Source organism: Canis lupus, chromosome 29 (genome assembly GCF_011100685.1).
Source record: "Canis lupus familiaris isolate Mischka breed German Shepherd chromosome 29, alternate assembly UU_Cfam_GSD_1.0, whole genome shotgun sequence".
NCBI classification, from domain to species: Eukaryota; Metazoa; Chordata; class Mammalia; order Carnivora; family Canidae; genus Canis; species Canis lupus.
In genome coordinates, this window is record NC_049250.1 from 23004400 (window position 1) to 23025001 (window position 20602).

At 38.6% G+C, this 20602-nt stretch overlaps 1 long non-coding RNA gene across 3 annotated transcripts in view; it reads right to left on the minus strand.

Annotated features, from left to right (window-relative positions):
• LOC111093216 overlaps positions 1–20602 on the minus strand; it is a 66036-nt gene that overhangs the window by 20370 nt on the left and 25064 nt on the right. For 2 of the 3 annotated variants that reach the window (XR_005381097.1, XR_005381098.1), the window contains exons 3-5: positions 17149–17303; positions 3389–3469; positions 2585–2715 (exon numbers count right to left, since the gene is read on the minus strand). This is a non-coding gene — a long non-coding RNA (uncharacterized LOC111093216). The remainder of the gene's footprint in view (positions 1–2584; positions 2716–3388; positions 3470–17148; positions 17304–20602) is intronic. The other variant, XR_005381099.1, reaches the window with a different exon arrangement.

The following is a 20602-nucleotide window of genomic DNA, read 5'->3' on the forward strand; positions in this document are numbered from 1 at the left end:
CTCCACCCACTTTTATCTGGTCTAGATAGGGCTAACTTTCTTCGTGATATGCTTTTGTAGACTTGTGGCCCTTCCTTCCAGTACTTAACACTCATTTGTTATTATTTCAAAAATCTATCACTAGATTAACCTCCATGAGCCCAGGTAGTGTAGTCAGCCTAGGTATGCTCATTACTCTTGACCCAGCATCTAGCATAGTGCCTGGGCTTGGGTTTTTTCTGAATCTATATTTGTTGAATGAATAAGTGAACATTTTATTCTTGTAAAATATTCAAACAATGCATAACTATAGAAAGCAAATACTAACACAATCATTTGGCTGATATTTATTGAGTACCTGTCATATATCAGGCTCTGTTCTAGATGCTGGGGATATAGCATTTAACCCAGACCCCCCCCACCCCCCAAAAAAAAAATCCTTGCCCTCATGGAGCTTGTATTTTTGTGGGATGAGACTGGCAAATAAGTAAATGATAGACTACCATAGAAACAGACATGCCATGTGTGTGCTATGAAGAACAAAACAGGGGAGGGGGGGAGGGCCTGCTGAAAGCGGTGAGAATTGCTGTTTTAAATGGGGTGGTCAGGGGACACCTGGGTGGCTCAGTGGTTGGGTGTCTGCTTTTGGCTCAGGGAATGATCCTGGGGTTCTGGGATCAAGTCCCACTTCGGGTTCCCTGTATGGAGTCTGCTTCTCCCTCCGCCTACGTCTCTGCCCCTCTCTGTGTGTCTCTCATGAATAAACAAATGGGGTGGTCGGGAATAGCTTCACTGAGAAGATGATATTTGAAAGAATTGAGGGAGCAAGCCATGCAGCTTGTTGGGAATAAAGGCATTAGAGGTTGAAGGAATAGCTCGTCTCAAGGCCCTGGGGTCAGAGTGTGTCTGGTGTGTTTAAGGAAGAACAGGGAGCTGTTCAAATGAAGTAAGTGAGGGGAGACATGGTCAGGGGGGTATGTATATGCATTGGGGGGGGGGTTAAGTATGTGTGTGCATTGGGGGTTAGGTAGGTGTGTGCTGATGAATATGATAGGCCACTATTAGGACTTTGGCTTTTGCTCTGAATGGGATGGAGGGTTCTATGTAGGAGAATGACACCAGCTCATATTTTAAAAAGGATTATTCTGGTAGCCAACTGGTCATGCATGGAAAAAAACCAGGGAACTTCTTGTGATAATCTAGGTAGAAAAGGAAGGAGAAAGTTGGGAGGCATTTAAAGTAATCAGGTAAAAGATTATGGAGGAGATGGTGAGAAGTAATCTATGCTGAATATATTTTGAAAGCAGAGACAATGGCAAAAGTACCTTTGCTGATGGGTTGCAAGTAGAATATGAGATAGAGAAAGGAGTCAGGGATGATTCCAACTGCTTGAGCAGATGGAAGGATGGAGTTGCCATTACTTGAGATGAGACAGTCAAGGAAGAGCAGGTTTATATGGAAAAATTGGAACTTGTATTTGCACATGTTGAGATATCTATTAGATATCTAAGTGGAGGCTTTGAAAAGGTAGTGGATATATTAGTCTGAAGAGAGTTCTGGGCTGGAGGTGAACATTTGGAAGCTGTTAACATATAGAGAGGATAAGTGTAGGTAAAAAAAAAAAAAAAAAAAAGAGGTTCAAGGAATACTGGAGGTTTCAGAGCCCTGGAGTACTCTGTCATCAAGGAGTTGGTGGGTCAGGAGGAGCCAGGAATAGAGGAGTGACTATGAGGGTTGGGGGAAAACCTGGAATGTTGGTTTATGAGAAGGGAGGTGAAGAAACTGTTTCAACTGCTGATATGTTAAGTAAGGTGAAGATTGAGTATTGATGTTTGATGAGCGGAGGTCATTTATGATTTGATGTTACCAATAAAGAGACTTCTAGGGCAGCCCTGGTGGCTCAGCGGTTTAGCGCCGCCTGCAGCCCAGGGCCTGATCCTGGAGACCCAGGATCGAATCCCATGTCGGGCTCCCTGCGTGAAGCCTGCTTCTCCCTCTGCCTGTGTCTCTGCCTCTCTCTCTCCTCTCTGTGTATTCTCATGAATAAATAAATAAAATCTTTAAAAAAAAAAAAAAGAGACTTCTACATTTTGTAAGCTTCCAAGTTTTGTTGGCCACCCAAATGTAGAGGTGATATATTAAGCACCTTGAGTAGCCCCGTGGAATCCCTCCTCACTAAGGTTTGAAGTAGGAGGGCAAGTCCTTAGCAGCTCCATTTCACCCTTTAAGGGGAGGAGTTTGGGGAGGCAGCTCACAACACAGCTTTCTCCTAAAGCACCCTCTATAAATCTTTTCCCTTAAGATATTCCTTTGGGTTAAATGGTCTCTTGACCTTTTAATTTACTTGATGCAGATAATTTTTCCTACTTGTTGTAAACACATTATATGTCTAATGTAAATACCATTTATGTACTCAATGTCTGATAACCCATTCCACATCTCTTGAATTCTTGCAGGGGTTCTTCCTATTTCCTGATTTTGTTCTGGTGTATGCTGCATCCCTCACTCTAGGAAAGGATCCTGACTTGCTAGATTAGCCAGTGTGAGGTATTCCCCAGGGGATTGTTATTGATCCAGATTGGATGCATGCCTAATGCCGGCTTACTCAGACTACCATGTAGGACTGAAATTTTCTGGTTGTCTCACTGGATGTAATCAAAGAGCGATGTTGCCTCCATTTCTGCTGACAGTCATCTGATGACAGGAAGGGGAACTGGATTTGGGATGAATCTGATGCTGTGGACAGAAGAATAGAGAATTAGGGCAGCCTGGGTGGCTCAGCGGTTTAGCACCACCTTCAGCCCAGGGCGTGATCCTGGGGACCCAGGATTGAGTCCCACGTCGGGCTCCCTGCATGGACCCTGCTTCTCCCTCTGCCTGTGTCTCTGCCTCTCTCTTTCTCTGTGTCTCTCATGAATAAATAAATAAAATCTTAAAAAAAAAAAAAAGAATAGAGAATTAGAAAGAACCTGAAATTTGCAGACAGTGTTGAGTTATTGAATCAACTAAGCCCAGCCCTTGCCATATCTCTGTGCTTTCCTGTTATGGTTTAGGGAATTGGACTCAGGAATCCATTACTTATAGATAAAAGCCTTATAGTTGAATCACAGTTACATTGTCTACTGCATCTCAGAAGTCAAGCTAATTTCCGATTCTGGCCCTCTCTCTACTCCCTTCTGACTTTTTCTGTTGCTTTTAACTCTTCTGTTGCTGATGCTTGTGGGCTGACTTACTTATTATGCACAGTGGACACAGTGCTTATATTTATAAATGTATATATTTATGCAGGATAGGGCCCATGAAAGTCATAATGTGGCCCTGGGAGCTCGGTTACTACATTTTCTTATTTTTGCTAATATTACAAATTTGCTAGGTGAACTGATTTCTTTAATATCTATTTAATGTCTACCTGTTTTCCAGGTACAATGGTAGGCCTTGAGGATACAGGGGTGAACAAAACAAACAACTGTTCTTTTCTTCAGGTTTTGATCTAGTAGGAAAATCAAACAAAACAAGTGATTATTGGAAATTATGATGGGGGTAACTACTGGAGGTAAGTATGGAGTGGTGGGTCAAGAGACAAGAAGAGAATTGAATCTCATTTATGGGATCAGAAAAGGCCCCCTAGAGGCGGTAACATTAAGGTAGGGAGTTGGAGGGTGAGTTTGGAATTAATTAAACAACATACATTCCAGGTGTAGTAAGAACAGGTGCCAAATTTAGAGGTGAGAGAGAGAGAGATACAACATTTTAAGATGTTGAAAACATTTGCAATGATGTGAATGGAACTAGAGAATACAATGCTAAGTGAAATAAGTCAATCAGAGAAAGACAAGTATATGATCTCACTCATATGTGGAATTTAAGAAACAAAATAGGGTCATAGGGGAAGGGAGGGAAAAATAAAACAAGATAAAATCAGAGAGGGAGACAAACCATAAGAGACTTTTAAAAAAGATTTTATTTTATTATTATTTTTTAAAGATTTTATTTATTTATGCATGAGAGACAGAGAGAGAGACAGGGACAGGAGAAGCAGGCTCCATACAAGGAGCCTGATATGGGACTTAATCCCAGGAGTCCGTGATCACGCCCTGAGCCGGAGGCAGATGCCCAAACGCTGAGCCACCCAGACATCCCAAGAGACTCTTAATCATAAGAAACAAACAGGGTTGCTGGAGGAGAGGTGGGTGAGGGATGGGGTAACTGGATGATGGACATTAAGGAGGGTGTGGGAGGTAATGAGCACTGGATGTTATGTAAGACTGATGAATCACTGACCTCTACCTCTGAAACCAATAATACATTATATGTTAATTAATTGAATTTAAATTTTTAAAAGGGAAAAATAAAATAGATTTTAACAACAAGAAAAGAGGACATCACTAGATTACTGATAAAATTGGAACATGGATAGCAGTTGAAAGGAAAGCCTTGTATCAATTAAAGAAGTAAATGACTGTATGGTAGGCATTCATAGGAAAACCACTAAAGAATTTAGGTGCAAAGGGCCATAATGTTTGTAACTTACCCTTAAATAATTCAGGAAAAAATACAGAGAGAGAGAGAGATCAAGGAGTACAAATTATAAAGCAAATGGTGTAAATGTTAAATATAAGCGAATCTGGATAAAAGATCGAAGATTATTCCTTACAACTCTTATTTACTTTGCAAACCTTTTTGTAAGTTTGAAACTATTTCCTTTTTTTTTTTAAATTTTTTTTTAAATTTTTATTTATTTATGATAGTCACAGAGAGAAAGAGAGAGAGGCAGAGACATAGGCAGAGGGAGAAGCAGGCTCCATGCACCAGGAGCCTGATGTGGGATTCGATCCCAGGTCTCCAGGATCGCGCCCTGGGCCAAAGGCAGGCGCCAAACCGCTGCGCCACCCAGGGATCCGAAACTATTTCCAAATAAAAGCTTTAAAAAAGAAAAAAAAGGATGTTGAAAACATCTAGTAATATTATTAGGTATCATTTATTGATACTTATGTCAGGTGGTGGATACTATTCTAGGCACTTTGCATGTCAAAAATCTAAGTGATAAATACTATTATTTATTATTATTATTCCCATTTTATAGATAATGAAGATAGAGAAGATGAAACACAGAAAATTAACTTATTCAAGTTCATATTACACAAGCAAGTGGCAGAACTAGGGTTAGATCTTGACAGTCAGGTTCCAGGCTTAGATATTTCATGTTCTTTTCAGGTACAGGTGGAAGGCAGAGGTGAGAGAGTTTTTGGAAGTGAGGCAGGGAACAGAGCTGCATTGCTGGGTACTCTTACTCCTGAAATCCAGCCTCTGAGTGTGAGCCTTGATTCTTGACCTTCACATTCATCGCACCATATTCACCATACCCTCTCTTCCTGGACCACTGCAATTGCTCTCTTAGTGACATCTACTCTTCTACTTTTACCTCTCATTCCCCAAACCCTCCATTGGCCTAGGTAATCATCTTAGAATGAAATCTCTCAGTCTGGTCCATTAGACCTGACACCACCTAGTCCCAAAAGACAACTTTTCAACCTTATGTCTATTTCTCTTGACATCTGTTATTTGGTTCCAACCACATGATCTCTCTTCTCCTCCGTCAGTATGTTTAGTATATTCTTATGTACTAAAGACTCTTGCAGTAGTCTTACCTTGAGCATGGAAGGTGCATCTTCCAGATATTTTACATAATTTGTTTCTTTTTCATTCAAGTTTCTGCTCAGATATAAGCTCTTCAGAAAATCCTTCCCTGATAGTCTACATAAAGTAGAATTCTTTTTACTTTGTCACTTTCTCTAGTTTTTTTTTTTTTTTTTTTTTTTTTTTCACTTTCTCTAGTTTATGTACCTATTTATTTGTTTATTTTCTAATCCCCTCATTAAAATGCATTCCCTGAGAGCAGGGACTTTACTTTGTTTATTGTTCTATGCCCTGAGATTATATCACTGAATAAAGCATTAGTACTTCTACCTTGCTTCAGGTTCTGTTTCCTAGGCTAAGGCAAACACAAAAGGTGTCAGAGAGGAGGCACCATCTTTCAAGCTCTATGAAAATCACGTGCTAAGATTGGTAGAAGTGAGAACTAGGGGCCTCTCTGATATTGTTTTGAATTGGATGCCATTCCAGCTCTAAATTGCCTACTACTGTCTTCTGGTTTTGAGGGAAAATATACTTTTATTTAGTTAAGCTGCCTTACAGTTGGGTTCCTCTTACATGCAGCCAAACACAGTCCCAACAAATGTAGCCACTGCTTATTTTAGCAGGTAAGGAGAAGAATTCAAAGATAACTCAGATTTCAAGACTATATAGAGGAAGGATCACGGTACCACAAACACAAATGGGACATTCTGAAGGAGGAGCTAACTTTGAAGGAATAGTAAGGAATTTTATGATGTATAGTAGTCCCTTTTATCTGTAGTTTTACTTTCTATGGTTTCAGTTACCCACAATCAACCATTGTCCAGAAGCAGTTGATCTTCCTAATATATGGTCAGAAGATCAACAGTAGCCCACCACTATGTCATGACGTCATGATGTTTAAGTCATTCCCCTCACTTCATGTCATCACTTAGGCATTTTATCACCTCACATTGTCACAAGAAGGGTGAGTATAATACAATACAATATTTTGAGAGACGAGGAGAGAGAGAGATCACATTCACATAACTTTTATTACAGTATATTGTTATAATTATTATATTTTATTATTAGTTCTGGTTAATATCTTATTGTGCCTAATTTGTAAATTAAACTTTATTATAAGTATGTATGTGTAGGAAAATACATAGTATATATATAGGGTTTGATACTATCTACAGTTTCATGTGTCCACTGGGAATTTTAGAAGGTATCCCCCACAGATAAGTGGGGACTATTATACATATAAATGCTATTTCTCATTAGCTATATTTTAGTTTGATTTTTGAATGCTGGGATCCATCCTAATTTCATTTGACAGCACACTTACAAGCATTTCTTGCAGTGTGGGAGATGACTTCAGAAAGAAAAACATCCAAGCAGAAGGATACCACTTGACTGGATTGTAATGTCTTGATGGGATTACCACATTCTAGGGGTATGAGCTTTCATTTAGTAGATAAAAAAGCCAAACCAAACTAAACCAAACAAACCCCCCCAAAATGAACAAAAACCTCAATTTTTTTTTCATTTCAATCAGACTTCAATATTTGTTAGGACACCAAATTTGGCAACTAAGGCAAAGACCCTATATAGTGGTGACAAATAAAATAGAAGCTTATTTCTCTCTCATCTGGGACGGATATGGTACCTTGAAGATCCAGGAACCTTTTACCTGGGCTTGCTCGGACGGGTCCAAAATGGTCCTATGCTTCACTGGAGATGCCCCACTCATCCAAGTTGTGGGTGGGTGGACTTCCAGCAAGGCTGTGCTAAGACTTTGTACCACTCAGTCCATGAAAAGATCTTCACACTTCCAGAAGAATGTCTGATCTACCCTGCTCATGATTACCTTGGGCTCAAGTGTCCACTGTGGAGAAGGAGTGGACTTTGAACCCATGGCTCACTCTCAGCTGTGAGGAGTTTGTCAAGGTCATGGACAACCTGAATTTGCCAAAGCCTCAGCAGATAGAGTTTGCTGTTCCAGCTGACGTGTGCCCTGGGATCCAGACTCCCCCTTCCTGACCTGGCTTTACGTTAAGAAGGCACTAGGTGGGGTAAAGAGAGAGGTGCCACCGCCAAGCCTCTCTTCCCCTCCCTCACCAGTTCCTGAGCTTCATAAACAAACAAACAAACAAACAAACAAATAAATAATTGGGAGAAAAAATCCATGACCCAGATAGCACTTTTCCGTTAACAATATCACTTAATAGACAATTTTACAAAATTATCAGACACCACGCTTATTCATTCTTGTTTATTACTGGTCTTTGCTTGTTCAAAAAGAGTTAACTTATAAAAATATTGCTTAGATGTTGATCTTGTACCTTTCTCTTGGAGTTACTTTTAGGATTTTCAGCATAATCACACATTGAATTTCTTCACAGTATATTACAATATCCTAACTGGTTTAGTTTATCCTAGATATAAATTCATCTCATAATGTCTCATTATTAAGGAGAAAAAGTTTATGGAGCTGGACATTTCCTTTGGCCTGATCTATTTTATGATCTTGTATCTCTCCCATCAGTCTGTTTTCCTGCCCCACCCCCAACCCTCAAATAACTGGTTTCACCCTTCAGTGAATTCCTCAACTGAACTTTATGAGAATTGTTCCTAGAGACATCTGCATTGACATGGGAAATTTCATTTGTGGAGGTATAAAGTAGTTTGTGGCTATCACATTATGCTAGCTTTCTGAAGCTATTTTAAAATTACACCTTTTGTTCTTCCTGGTTCTCATCTCTTTTAAATATGTTTACAGAAATTATTATAGTAAATGTGTTTTTATTTTTTTTATTTTTTAATTTTTTGTAAACGTGTTTTTAAAAAGTTCTTGCGGCACCTGGGTGGCTCAGTGGTTGAGCGTCTATCTTCCGCTCAAGTCATGATCCCGGGATTCTGGGATCAAGTCTCTCATCAGACTCTTCACAGGGAGCCTAGCAGGCTCCCTCTACCTATGTCTTTGCCTCTCTACGTCTCTTATAAATAAATAAATGAAATCTTAAAAAAAAAATAAAATAAAAAGTTCTTCTTGATCTACAAACATGATTCAAGGATATCCTGAAAATAGCAAATCTTATATTTTGATTAGTTTATGACATCATCATGAGTATATAATGTAAAGCCCCACAGTTTGTGGAAATAGGCTTTTCCCTCACTGTTGATTTCCTTTGGGAATTAAGAAAAGACCATGGTTGTAATGGTTTACTTGTATGGCCCTGGGCAGCTGAGGCTAAAAGATTTATATGGATTGCTATTCTGTGTAAAGAAAGCTGGTGTGGCCAATTTTCAAATGAGCTAGGAGGCTTAGATTAATGAAAGCCAGGGGAGACCTAAAATATGCTTATTTTATCTGAGAGTGATCCTTTGAGGCCAGAAGGTTCAGATTGATCTCACAAGTCCTGCAGAACTGCACTAATGTAAACCTTTCCTGATATGTTTTCAAGATGAACATAGTTGGAAGGTTTTAGGTGACCTATTTGCTTTCGCTATTTTTAATTTGAAATTATTCCTCACAAGGTGTTAGGTTTAAAAAAAAAAACAGGTGGAAGTTTCTGTAAAGTAGTTCTGTAATTTAAAGTTATTTTTCCTTTTAAAAAATTCAAATTTCTTTTTAGATTAAAAAAAATCTTTGCTAGCCTCTTAATTACAAAATGATGCATTTCATTTTAAAGATTTCACACAGTGATTATATGCAAAAAGCAAATGAAATGCTTTTCATTTTTTTTTTTTTCTACCCTGCTCCTCAAAACCATTTTAACAGTTTGGTATGTGACTGTTCAGACTTTTGTTTCATAGGTATGTCATGCTATACATGCTATTTTTATGCACATGTATATGCAAATGTACATGAACATTTTTTAAATGTGAAAATACTTGTATTGCTTTTTAATTTAAATCTGACAAATATTTCCAAGTGAGTGCATATCGATCTACCTCATTATTTTTAATGGCTATATAAATTTTTATTGTTTGATGACACTATAATTTAGTTACCCATTTCCCTGGAGAATCTGTAGCATAGGTATAGAATATAGTGCTACACACTATCCTAAGTATTATCTCATTTGATTCTCACAAAACCTCCAAGAAGTAGATATTATTGTCTTTATTTTTTAGGTGAGAAAACTAAAGTTAGTGAAATGAAGTAACTTGCCTAGGGTCACACAGTTAGTGGAGGACCCAGGAGTTAATTTCTGTAATATATATACCCCCCTAATCTGTATATGTTGCCTATCATTTTGGCAGGATCATAGAGATTTTAGATTTAGTCCTTGTATTTTTCTGCATTGGCTTTTTTACAATTAATGTGTATTGATTTTTATAGTCCACTAAAATGACATTAAAAAGACTGCTCTCAAAAAAACCCCCAAAGAAACCACACAAAAAAAAACAAAACGTTTTTGGGGCAGCCTGGGTGGCTCAGTGGTTTAGCGCCACCTTCAGCCCAGGGAGTGATCCTAGACATCTGGGATGGAGTCCCACATCTGGATCCCTGCATGGAGCCTGCTTCGTCCTCTGCCTGTGTGTCTCTGCCTCTCTCTCTCTGTGTCTCTCATGAATAAATAAATAAAATCTTATAAAATCTTATAAAATAAAATAAAAAAGTAAAATAAAATAAAATAAAAAGACTGCTTTCATTATTAATCATTTAGAGGAACATTTAAGCAATCCCAATCAAGATCAGTGAAAATTGGGAACAATGTAAGAGATAATCATTTTGGATAATGTTCAAGGGAAATTGTAGTACTGTTAATACACATTATTCAGCAGTTTAAAAGAATGAGGTAGATGTAGATGTATTTGTACTAATATGGATAAATAAAGCAATATTACTGAGTTAAAAAGTTACACTACGAAATTCATCCTAATATTAAATGGCATCTCAAGGGACCTTGGATTGCTAAAACAATTTTGAGAAAGAACAAAGTTAGAGAACTCACAGTTCCTGGTTTCAAAACATATTACAAAGCTACAGTAATCAAAGCAGCGTGGTATTGGGAAAAAGACAAACAAATAAACCAGTGGAATGAAATAGCCTAAGGAATAAATCTTTGTGTATATGGTCAAATAATCTGCAACAAGGGTGATGAGATCACTCAATGGGGAAAGGACAGTATTTTCAACAAATAGTGCTGGGAAAACTGGATATCCACATGCAAAAGAATTAAATAAGACACTTACTTTACACCATATACAAAAATTAATTCAAAAATATATTAAAGACTTAAATGTAAGACCTAAACTATAAAGCTCCTAGAAGAAAACATATAGGAAAAGCTTCATGACATTGGATTTGGCAATGATTTATTTGGAATGATCCCAAAAACCCAGGCAACAAAAGCAAAAATAGACAAATGAAACTATATCAAACTTAAAAACTTTTTTCCATCAAAGGATATAATGCACAGAGTGAAAAAGCAACCTAAGGAATGGTAAGAACTATTTGTAAATCACTCATCAGATAATAGGTTAATATCCAGAATATATAAAGAACTACTACATCTCAATGACAAAAACAACCAATAATCCAATTTAAAAATGAGCAAAGGATTTGAATAGACATTTCTCCAATGATGATATGTGAATAGCCAATAAGCACTTGAAAAGATTCTCAACATCACTAATCTTTAGGGAAATGCAAATAAAAACCATCATGAAATATCATCTCATACTCATTAGGATGCCTACTATCAAAAAAATAACAAGTGTTATTTGTGGATGAGGAGAAACTGGAATCCTTGTGCACTATTGTTGGGATTGTAAAATGATACAACTGCTATGGAAAACAGGAACTTCCTTTAAAAAAATTAAAAAATAAAACTACCATATAATCCAGTAATCCTACTACTGGGTATCTATCCAAAAGAATTGAAAGCAAGGCTTCAAAGAGACATTTGCATACCATATTTATAGCAGCATTATTCAGAATAGTCAAGAGGTGGAAGCAACGAAATGTCCATCAACAGACGAATGGATAAACAAAATGTGATGTATACATACAGTGGCGATTATTCAGCCTCAAAAATGAAAGAAATTCTGCCAAATACTACACTGATGAAACTTGAGGACAAGCTATGTGAAATAAGGTACACAAAAGGACAAATATTATATGATTCTGCTGTAGAAGGTATCTAAAGTAGTCAAGAAACAGAAAGTAGAACAGTGGTTACTAGGAGCTTGGTGGGAGGAAAGGGGAATTGCTTAATGCATAGAGTTTCAGATTTATAAAATGAAAGTTCTGGAGATCTATTTCACAACAGTGTGAATATACTTAACTGTACTCTTTTTTAAAAAATATTTTGTTTATTAGAGAGAGAGAGAGAGAGAGCACAAGCAGGAGGAGTGGCAGAGGGAGAGGGAGAAGCAGGCTCCCTGCTGATCAGGACGCCCCATGTGGGGCTGGATCCCAGGACCCTGGGATCATGACCTCAGCCAAAGGCAGATGCTTAACTCACTAAGCCCCTTAACCGTACTCTTAAAAATGGTTAAAATGATACATTTTATGTTTTGTGAGTTTTGCCACAATAACAAGTTTTTAATCAAAACATTAAAAACTCTGTTGATTCTAAGTGTATAGGGAAATGGAAAGCTTTAAAACTAATATTTAGGGCAGCCCTGATGGCTCAGTGGTTTGGCGCCACCTTGGGCCCAGGGCCTGATCCTGGAGTCCTGGGATCCAGTCCCACATAGGGCTCCCTGCATGGAGCCTGCTTCTCCCTCTGCCTGTGTCTCTGCCTCTCTCTCTCTCTATGTCTCTCATGAATAAAAATTTTAAAAATTAAAAAAACCCTAATATTTATTTAGTATACTGTAATTTAAAAAGCTAGAAACAAGGACGCCTGGGTGGCTCGGTGGTTCAGCATCTGCCTTTGGCTCAGGGCGTGATCCTGGGATCCAGGGATTGACTCCCACATCAGGCTTCCTGCATGGAGCCTGCTTCTCCCTCTGTCTATGTCTCTGCCTGTCTCTGTCTCGCATAAATAAATAAAAATCTTAAAAAAAAAACAATAAAAAACTACTGGAAACATTGAGGCATTAAAGTGTTTTACTTCTTTGTAAAAAAAAGACAAAAAATAAATGTTAAGCCATAGATATACATAATATGATATACTGGAAAAAAATAAAAGTAAAAAATCAAAACATACCAAAGCATATACTATGTGTTCTACAGGGACATGTATTCATATATCAAGACATTAGTTAAGAACTAGAAGGATAGGGACGCCCGGGTGGCTCAGGGGTTGAGCATCTGCCTTCCGCCCAGGGCATGATCCTGGAGACCTGGGATGGAGTCCCACATCGGGCTCCCTGCATGGAGCCTGCTTCTCCCTCTGCCTGTGTCTCTGCCTCTCTCTCTCTCTGTGTCTCTCATGAATAAATAAATAAAATCTTAAAAAAAAAACTGGAAGGATATACATCAAATTGATTACAGTAGTTATTCTTGGGTATGGGAAAAGGGAACCAGATGGTGAGTGATGGTTAAAAGGGACTTATACATAGTGCTTCAAGTTTTTATGAAGAGAATCAATTCATAAATTTAAAATAGCCTCTAAACATATAAAAAGATGTTCGGCCTCACTCATAAGAAAAATTCAAATTAAAACTACAATGAAGTTTCATTTCTCTTCTTTCAAATTGGCAAAGATTTGAAAGCTTGATGATATATCCTGTTGGCAAGGCTGTGAGGAAACATTGCTGCTGGGAAAGCAAGTGATACCATGACTACAAAGGGGAATTTGGCAATATCAACCCCAGCACTCTACTTCTAGAAATTCACCAGGAACATACGCCTCTAACAATACAAAAATAAAAGCCCAAGGTGATTCATTGCAGCATTACTTATAATTGCAAAATATTGGAAAGTACCTTAATGGCCAAACATAGAAGACTGGTTGAATAAATTTTATCACATACATAGTATCAGGTTCTAGGTAGAATGATCTCTATGAACTGGTAGGAGTGATTTCTAGAACATAGTAAGTGATAAAAGGAGTTTGCAAAAGTATATATGCAGTGTGCTACCTTTGTAAGACAGGAGAAATTTAAGAAAAATGCATATAGCTGCTTATTTCACAAACCAAAATTTAATAACTTAGTGACCAACTGAGCCACCCTGGCGCCCCATTATTTAAAATAATTAAATGTAATATTTTCACAAAGTAAAAAAAAATTCACAGCATACAAAGTAAATTAGGTGTAAAGCTATTTACCTCACAAAAGTGGTGCAAAGGTGAGATGAGAGAACTCAGAATGTGGCAGGTTTGCCATAAATGACATTTATCTCCCCTGACCTTGCTTTTCTATATTTTCTTTTCATGCTAAACTGTTCAAAGATGGAGATTTCCAATGCTTTTGAATAAATATGAGGGCCTGGCCCTCCATGCCCCTTCTTTATCTTGGTGGCCTTTGACTGTCACTAACTAATCACAACTGCTTCTTTTGTGGCAGCTTTACTTGTCATTCTCCAGAGTTTGGCCAGTCTCTGTCAGCCAGTTGGGTGGACTTTAGAAGATGACTGGAGAGTGCCCACCTAGGCACTGGACTCTATCACTCTATCACTGGACTAGTCTAGGTGCCAAGAACCCTCCTTTTGTAGTTGTTTTTCTGGTGGAAAGCCAGGGAACATTGGTCCCAGACCTAGATCTATCACCAATCTGACCTCAGGCTTTACTGTCCTTATCTGCCAAGGGAAGGGTTTGGACTGGATCATCTCTAATGGCCATGGCTTGACGAAACAGGAAAACCTACACATAATTTATTCTGTCACGGAATTCTAGTATTTTCTAATTTGGCCTTGAGTGTTATATGCCCTAACAACCTAGTTAGAGGTAGGTTGTATAATGTGAGTTAAAAATTAGGGATGAATTCAAATCCTCACTTTCCATCTTGAAGTAAATTTTTGTTCCTAGAGAATAGTGGATTATTAGGAATGTAAAAAGAAATCTTTCAACTTGACAACTCCCTGAGTACAAGATAGCTGAAATGTATGAGACAGAAACCATTACTCTTTTTGTTAGAAGTAAGTTGGTGTGGCTAATTCATGAATGTTTAAATGGGATAATTTGCTCAGAGAAAAGGAATTGGTCATCTCTGATTTTCTGAAGAAGAGAATTATAAGACAGTGTAAGTGGGTGAACTACTCAGCTGCTGATTGCATGCTCCTAACTAAGATTTCCATATGCTTTGCCCTCACTGCAGACACAGCTCTCTGACTTGATTACCAAGTGTTGTTTACTTTTCTCATGTTTGCTTTCTCAGAAGACTGCTGTCTGATGATTATGTTCCCTAATAACTGAGATCCAGAAGTGACATCATTCTCCATTCATTCAAAATGTCTGTCCTGAGTTCCATTCTATGCCAGGCTCTGTGAATGATGCAGAGGATACAAATAGAAAAACACTTCCCTGTCTTTGAGGCCTTCACAGGCTTCTGAGTCCAGAGGTGAGAGGATAAAAAGCGAATCAAGCAAAGATCAAATGAGAGGGAGCAGTTTCATGTCTTGGCATTATATAAGTATAAAGACTTCTCAGGGAACAACAGATGGAAATAAAAACACAAAGGCTATAAATGCCTGTGACAAGAACAAAGAGATCGTTCAGTTCTACTTACAGCAGAGTGACTAAGAATCAAACATGGACACTTGCATTTCTAGGTCTGTTGTTTAAAAAAAACTTGAAAAAGTGCTATCCAAGTACAAATAAATTAATGAGAAACTGTAAAAGCCTTTAGCTGTAAGGTATTATTACTGTGTCGGTCAGGGTCTCAGCAGAAAACAGATGACACATTGAAAGTAGGATAATTTAAGGTGAGTTTAATAGAGAACTGTTTGCAGAGGACCAAATGTAGGGAAACCATGCAAAATAGTGCAATACCCAGGGCTAGTGTCAGTGGGCTCCAGATTGCTCCAGATTAAGGGTAAGGGGCCACGTACAGGAACTGGAGACAGAGAGGGTCTATCTGAGAGGCACTGAGACCCCCAACCTCCTTTATGCAACTAGACCAGCTGGAAGTAACCTCACAGCTTGCCCTCTGCTACCTCTCTCAGATCTCCTGCTGGGCTCCTTGCAGGCTGAACCCAGTGAAACCTGAAGGTGAGGAGTTAGCTGTCCTAGTTTCTACCATTCAACCTTCCAGGGCATAGAGGAGGGTAGAGAAGACAGGGGTGAATGGAAGATGTCCAGAAAAACTATATAACCAGGAACTTGAAAGTCAGTGTTCACAATGACATTGGTGTCACCTTCCCAGCCAATGTTTGACAAGCATCCTACAACTGGTCACTTAGTGGTTACACTATGGATGACTAAACTTGGTAGCACGTCTACAAAAATGTTTGCAATTTGTGAGGGAAATATTTTCCAAGTAGGTAAGGCAGTGTAATCTGAAGAAAAAGGAGCTTCTGCACATGAGAAAGAATACTTCTTTACTAACAATAGAGAAAGTTGGCCTAATGTATTTTTGGGGAGTATATGATCAATAATAAAGACAAAGCTTTACCAGGAAAGTCAGGCTCTTCTTAAAGAAGGCTCTGCAAAATTGTGAAGGGAAAATTATGAATTTGTCTTCACAATCCTTCGCCTTTTCTTCCAGCAATCCCCCTACTATTTTTTTTTTAAAGATTTTATTTATTCATGAGAGACACAGAAAGAGAGGCAGAGAGAGGAACAGGCTTCCTGTGAGGAGCCTGATTCAGGACTCGATCCCAGGACCCCAGGATCATGACCTAAGCCAAAGACAGAAGCTCAACCACTGAGCTACCTAGGTGCCCCCCCTTCTACTTCTTATATACTTGTTTTTGTTTGTTTATCCTTTATTAGAATTTATCTCTTAAGGTCTTTTTGGGGGAGATGAGCATATTTCCTGACGCACTCATTCTATATGGATTTTCTACAGGAAATATTTGGTTCTCATTTCATAGAAGAACCAGTTCCTCACATCATTTCCTTCTTAATGAGCCTCCTGGATCAATAGCACAGAATCAGAAAGTTCAAACACCATTTGACTTCAGGGTAGAGTGACTGAAGGATAGAAGATCTCAGAGCATTAAGTTGCTTGCTTCACTTTGAAAGTTGGGTAAAACATAGTGCCCAGTAACACAATCTTTGTGCACACGACACAAGTGAAAAGCTACTCTGCTATTTGAGTCCAGTGATAGGGGACTGGTAAATAAATGGTGGGAGTGCTGGTCAGGTCTGGCTTTGTATCCTGGCTCAGCCACTAACCGTGTGACTTAAGCTCAGTTTTCATCTTTCAAATACTGTTGACAATAATATTTAACACTTCAGATGGTTGTGAAGATTAAGATCACAGCATGTGCAAAATGCCAGTGCCTGAAATGTAGTAGTAAGCTCTCCCCAGATGATGGTATGAAGATGGTAAGGATAATCAAGATTATGCCAATGTAACCATCATCCAATCAACGAATATATCTAGTCAGTTCCAAGACCATGTTATTTTAAATTCCAAGCATCTTTCTCCCTTTTGCTCCCTTTCTTCAATACTCATGCTGCTACCTTGGTCAGGCTTACATACCTCTTGACTGGTCTTCATGCTTGCAGCCTTGTTCTCCCTTATCTGTCCTTCATTCTGCAGCCTCAGGTCTTTTGTCCTCATACCCTCCCTTAGCACATCTGAATCAGCCAGTCCCTCACAATCCTCAGTATGGCATGCAGAAAAGTGTACAAAACCTGCAAGCACAGTTTAGGGAATAATCATAAACTACTTACTCTCTAAGTTAAGAAATTAAACCCTGCTGTTCTCCAGAAACCTCCCCACTCCTGTGTGCCCTTTCTTGATTACACAACCATCCTCTCTCCAAGAAGTAACCACTTACCTGATTTTTGTAACAGTGTTTTTGCTTTAAAATTTTACCTGCTATGTATGAATCTCTAAGCCATATGCCTCATTTTACCAAATCCAAGAAATACTCCTTTTCATATTTTAGCATATCTTTTTTTAAAAAAGATTTTATTTATTTATTCATGAGAGACACACAGAGAGAGAGAGAGGCAGAGGGAGAAGCAGGCTCCTTGCAGGGAGCCCAACGTGGGACTTGATCCCGGGTCTCCAGGATCATGCCCTGGGCTGAAGGCAGCGCTAAACCGCTGAGCCACCCGGGCTATATTTTAGCATATCTAAAGTTGAGATATGCTTATGATGATGGCTTGCTACGGTTTAATTTGCAGCATTTTTCTTTATTATAAAAAATATAAATACAGAAATATAAGATAATGATGTGTTTTGCAATCAATGGCACCTTAGATTTGATGCAGGCTAGTTTTGATTGTTTCTGAACCATATGAATAGAATTATACTGCATCTATAGTGCAGAAGAGGAGCACCTTCTATAGAGGTGTTCTTTTACCTCTGTCTTTTTTCTGGTCAACACAATGTTTGTGAGACTCATTCATTTTGCAGTCACACGCAATTGTTCATATTGCCTACTATAAACAATGTTGCCGCGAACAATCTTTTATGTATACCCTGTGTGCACAAGGCCTGCAACAGTAGACTGAGGCATTGTAAATTTCTCTGGACTTCTACAATATTATCCAAATACCAACCCTAGCCTTAATCAAAAGTAGAGCAATGTATTTAAAACACAAACCTGGTCATCTTATTTCTCTGGGTAAAACATTTGAATAGTTTCCTGCTGTTCTCAGAATGAAGATCCACATCTCTCATAAAGTCTTTGAGCTCTTCAAATCCAGCCATCAGATCCCACAATTATTTTTACATATTCTTTCTCTAGGCTGAATAACCACAGAGCCCTTCTTTTCAGTTCTTTAAACAACTTCCCTGCAGGACTCCTATCCATCCACCTCAACCTCCAGCCTGGTTAAATCCACCCATCCATCAATCCAAACTCTAGCTTCAACTACTCAGATAAGCCCACCTTCTTGCAGATATGTGTCATGACTCTTCAGTATGTCTTCCTAAAGAATGCTCTTCTTTTTAGAACATAGATCTGCTGCTGAAACAGAGACCCTGGTGACTTTAGTAAGACAGAAATTTATCTTTTGCTTACAACACAGTGTTGGCCTAAGCAGCCCAGGACTTGTCTGGAATCTCTCTGATGTCGGGAGCCCTGAATCCTTCTGCCTTATTGTGTGGACATCTCTAAGATGTTACCCTCACCAGTATGCTCTAAGACAATTCACCACCATATTCCTATTTCAGTCAGTAGAAGGGGAACAATCTTGTATGTGTACCCTATGTGCACAAGGCCCACAACAGTAGACTGACACTATAATTTCTCTGGACTTCTACAATATTATCCAAATACCAACCCTAATCCTAATCCCAACTAGAGCAATGGGAGGGAGGAAAGGGAAGGCATAACCACTCCTTCTAAGGGCATGATTCAGGAATTGCACTGACTACTTTTACTCACCCCTCACTGATCAGAACTTGGTCACATGGCCACATCTTACTGCCAGGGAAGCTAGGAAAAGTAGTCATTATTTTGGGTGCCATATGCCTAGCTTTGAATCTGATCATTTCTATAGATGGAGAGAATGGATATGGGGACACCTAGTGGTCTCTGTAGCAGTAAATCCAACCCAGATTGCAACGAAACATTAATTAGTATGATTATTTGATGGATGTTTTCCCCACTAGACTGTAATGTCTACAAGCACAGGTAGCATATCTGTTTTTACTCACCAATATGTCTTCATCATCTATCCCAGTGCCTGGTACATAGTGTGTATGCATGAATATTTGTTGAAAGTATGAATGATTAGATTGGGTCTTCGACTACGTCCTATTATCCTGACTCATGCTTGACCTAGACCTCCACCTAGACCAAACCACTTGTGGTTACCTAGTAATGTGTTTCTTATCCGTTAAAAAAAAATCATCTCATTATTTAAATTTCTTTGATGACTTTTGAGATTACACAAATTTTCACATATTTCCATTTATACTTCTTGTTTTGAGATGTGTTTGGTATGACCAATTCTATCAACATCCCTAAGAACACAACATAGTAGATTTCAGTCAAAGTCCAAGTTAAGCAGCATGCTTAGGGACTTGCTTGATGGAGGAGAAAAATATAAAATAATGCTGGAATTAGGGCATTCATGCAATTTTATGTGAACACTATTTCTCAGACTTGATCTTTCCATAAGGTTTGGGAAGTAAAGAGTTAAAGGTTATATGCTCTCTTTAGATCTACAGGGACGGTATGATATTGTGATTTGTAATGAGAAATATATATTTGGTCTCTGTCCCTATTTCTGGTACAGAACTCCTAAAAGTCTTGGAATTTCCTAAATGATAAGAACAGTAAAGTTTCTTGATTTCCTAATAAGAATCTTTCAACCACACCAGAGATTATGATAATGAATGACTTTGGAAAGCACTTAAAGATGGGGATGGTTGCCAGGGGAACCAAACTTGTGATTGGTTCAGTACCACCCCCTGACCTCTGGGGAAGGGAGAGGGTTTTGAGGTCAAATCAATTGCCAATGGCTAATAATTTAACCAATCACACCTGTGTAATGAAGCCTCCATAAAACCCCAAAAGGCCAGGGTTCCAAGAGCTTCCAGGTTGATAAACCAAAATACGTCTACATATCAGGTCTCAAACTCCACAGGGACAGAAGCTCCTGCATTTGGGACCTCTTGCTACATATCTCTTCATTTGGCTGTTCATTTGTATCCTTTGTAGTAAACCAGTAATCTGGTAAGTAAAGGATTTTCCTGAGTTCTGTGAGCTATTTTAGCAAATTAATTGAACTTGAAGAGGGAGTTGTGGAACTTCCGATTTAAAGACAGTGGGTCAGAAGAATAGGAGATAACTTGGATTTTTGATTGGCATCTGAAGGTGGAGCAGCCTTGTGGGACTGAGATAGTAACCTGTGGAACTGGTACTATCTCTATGTAGATAGTGCCAGAATTGAGTCAGATTTGTGGGACACCAATCAGTGTCCTTGGAAAATTGAATTAGTGTGGAAAAACACATCTGAGGTATTTTTAAAAA